Genomic DNA, 3,957 nt, shown 5'->3' on the forward strand with positions numbered 1-3,957 from the left:
GTTTCACTTTCATAGTCTTTTTGACTCTGTGGAGTAGCTAGAAGGTGCCAGAGCGGCCGACTAAGGCAGATGAGGAGGCAAGTGGTGTTTTCATAAGCCCATCTTTCTATCAGATGGCACTTGGAAAGAGCATTCACTGTGCTTTTTAATCATACCTGACAAAGGCACGCCTGCTCTGACTTTACCCTACGCATGTGGTTCAGAAGCCTTTGGAACTACCTTGCAGGAGGACTCTGGAAAAGTAGGCTGGAGCAAGTCTAAAATGATAGAAACCAAACCTTGTAGGTCAGAACTCAGAAGACTGGATTGCTGTCAGGAATGCAGACAGTGAAGGCCAAGTTCCTGAGGTTTAAATGGAATATGAGGGTTTTATTATTAAGTAAACTAAAAGCCACAGTGTGATGCTCTTGCAAAAAGAAAGAAAGAAAAAAAAAGCCTACATTTGCCCATGTCCTGAACTGTAGGAAGCTGAGTTTAAAGGTGGTGAACTCACTGAGCGGGGAGGAATTCCGAGGCAGCTGACTTTCAGGCTACGGCAGGTGCACCACAGCTGCCTTAGGCTACACTCAGAGTGAAAAATTGAGTAAACAGCAGAGTAGAATCATTTGAAAAACAAATTTTGGCCCCAAAAAGAACACCATGTAAAATTGGGTCCAAAGTAAATGTGGTTGCTGAAGAGATTAGCACCATTAAAAAAACACTAAATACTCTGAACAAGGACAAGAAGAAAGATGACTTAAGGGCATCTTAGGAATCAGCAAGACCCCACACACTGCAGGCTCAAGCGTGCAAAAGCAGCAACTGTTCCTTCAAGAGAGGCCCTGGGCTCACTGCCTGTGTAAGAGGGCTGCTTCAGGGGTTGATTTCCCAGATCCATTTCACCATCTTTAGCTACCAAAGGTACGCAGAAGCCACTGCCCCCACAACCCAAGGGTCCTGGCTCCTGTTCATGCTAGCAGCAGACTTTAACATTATCCAACTGATGCTGGCTTTACCATCATGCACAATGCAAGATTTGTGGAGTCATAGAGGTTTCCATCCAAATTTCAAACAAAGCGTGGAAGACCAGATGAGGGGCCCTTGAACGAACATTTCATGAATGTGTGAGAATAAAGCTAAAAGTACAGTGGGCACCCCAAGAAGTAGGACATGCCAGGAATGTAGAGCGTCTGCTAAGGAGAGCCTCAGGCAGTAAGTGGAGCCAGCTCAAGAGAGGCAACTAGCAGAAGCACAGGGGTGGCACCACCTGAGCCCTTGAGAACTCACCTCTCGCCATCATGTGCCTTGGAGGCTGGCTACAGAGCTACAGGAGTTAATATTTGCCCTGCTGGATTTCAGTCTTTCTTTGGTCCAGTTGTGGTATCCTCCTTTTCCTTCCCTTTTAGAAAGAGAATGTTTACCCTTTTCCATTGTACCTTGAGAGTGTGTTACTTCTTTATTTTTACAGAGGTTCATAGCTAAAAGTTTATCTCCAATTTTAGAGGATACTGACTTGTATATTTTAGCAATGCTGGGATTATTGAGACCTTAGGAAAGAGATTATCACATTTTGGTCTTATATGAGAGAGTTAGATGGAACTATGACTTTGTGTTTACTTAGAAGTTAAGTATGGTTTTAGGACAAGTGTTTGGGCAATCATTAACAAGGGGTGGGATTTGATAGTTAAACCAGATTGTCAAATAGGTTGGATTGGGAGCATCCCTAGGGGATTAGTAAAGTGTATTTCTGGATGTGCCCTGGTGGGGTTTGTGGGGTGTGACTTGGGGTCAAAATCTGGCTCCTCACCCCCTCCCATCTTGTGCTCTTTCCCTACTCTTCTTCCCATCTGTCTTGAACTAAAAAGCCTTGTTCCACCAAATCCTTCAGCTACAATGTTCCTACCTTGGAACCAGTGCGCCATGCTCTAAATCCTGCGAAACTGAGCACTAAATAAACCTCTCCTCTTTAAATTGTCAGTTAACTGGGCGTGGGGGCACATGTCTGTAATCCCAGTGCTGGGGAAGTTGAAACAGGAGGAACACTACGAGTTTGAACTACATAGTGAGACCCTGTATCAAGTAAACAAAATTAATTAATTAATTAATTAATTAAATTGATGGGCATCAGGTTATTTGTCCCAGCAACAGGAAAACCAATTTATACACAATGTTATAATACAAAAGTCAATTGCATTTTTTCTTTTTTGTGGTAGCAGGGATTAAACCCAGAGCCTTCACAATGAACTATATACCCAGCCTTTTTTGAGACAAAATCTAACTAATCTGCCCAGGCCAAGACTCAAACTTCCAATTCTCCTGCTCCAGCCTCTCCAAGTGCTTAGAATTACAGGTGTGTGACACTGAACCCAGCTCAATTGGTTTCTTACATACCATAAATGAACAATTAGAATTTAACATGAAAAATACTATGCAGTTTACCTCAACCCTAAAAAGTTAAGTGCACAACAAAACAGGATAAACAAAATCAAAGATCTGAATATATGGAGGAATGTTCCATGTTTATGGACAGGGAAACTCAAATTTAACACGATGTCAGTTCTGCTCAACTTGATCTGCAGATTAAACTCAAACCCTATGAAAATCTCAGCAAATTGTTCTGTGGGTGCTGACAAGCTTATTCTAAGCTTTATGTGGAAAAGCAAAAAGCTCAGAACAGCCAACACAATAGCATAGGAAAACAAAGTTGGAACACTGATGTCTTGGTATTTCATGACATGTTTCAAAGCTACAGTGATTAGGACAGGTGTAACGCTGGCAACAGAACAGGTAAACAGGAGTGTGGCAGGACAGAAGCCCAGAAACAGAAGACCAAGACACACCGAGTGCTCAGAGTACATAGAACCTCCTTGCCAGCTGACTCAGCCTAAGAATTTGCCACTCTTAGGGGTGCTACTCTGTCCTGGAGCTAATATGGGCAGCTCACATGGGCATGTCCCCAGCGCGACAGTGGGAGCTGCCATGCCACTTGGCTTTGGGAACTAGACTCCATATGGTCATTACAAAGAACTATGTTCCTGACTGCTTCAGGAGCTCAACGCACAGAATCAACAGGGCCCAGGCCCAGGAAGAGAGACCACCACCGCCCACTCACTGCCCAACCCCTTGACAGGAATTCCAAAGCTGGGAGTGGGGAAGGAACTGGATGGACAAGGCTCCCACGCACAAGGCTTTGGGGTGGGGAGAATTAGTTTGTTTTACTCAAGCCTAATTTCCAGGTTTGTAAAACACTAAATAATTGAAAGATGCAACTTGTAAATCTGGAGGCATGGGGACACTTGACATCCACTAGATGACAGACAAATGGCAGCTGAGAGTGGTGGGTACCAGGCGACCGATCGTAGGGCAGGTGAAGGACACAAACAGCAGGGTTGGATGGTTTTAGGCGCGGAGGGCAGGGAGTCCAAGCACCGCTCAACTCAGTGGCCCGAAGCCTTGCGGGCTGAGCCCAGGTGTGCTTTGTGCCGTTCACACTCACCCAACTACTGTGCTGGGAATTATTTCCTAGTATAAAGTTACGCCGCCCGGGTGGGTCCTCTCCCGCCCAGCGTTGTCCCCAGAGGTGGCCGAGGTAGCCCAGGCCCGGCCTCCTGCTGGGTCCCCAGGACCTCTCCCGAGGTCGTCGCTCCTGCAGAACGACTCCAGCTTCCTTACCCCGCCTCTGCGCCAGCGGGCTCCGCAGCCTGGTCTGCGAAGGTCGCCGACGTCTGAGGGCCAAGCCGCAGACCAGGCGGGGTGTGGTTAGGGGCGGGGTCGGGACGAGGCTAAGGGGTCCCATACCCGCACAACTTGAGTGGGTATGGGCGGCCAGGGCTGAGGTGCGGGTGGGACCCGTGGGGCGGAGCGCAGGCGGGACGGGAGGGGCGGGCTCTGGTTCCATCCGGGCTGGGGAGTGAGCCAGGCGGGCGGGGCGTCCTGGTTGGGCGGGGGAGGAATTGGAGTGGGTGGGTCTGGGGGCGG

The sequence above is a fragment of the Octodon degus genome, unplaced genomic scaffold (genome assembly GCF_000260255.1).
Source record: "Octodon degus isolate 3935 unplaced genomic scaffold, OctDeg1.0 scaffold00027, whole genome shotgun sequence".
Lineage (NCBI taxonomy): Eukaryota > Metazoa > Chordata > Mammalia > Rodentia > Octodontidae > Octodon > Octodon degus.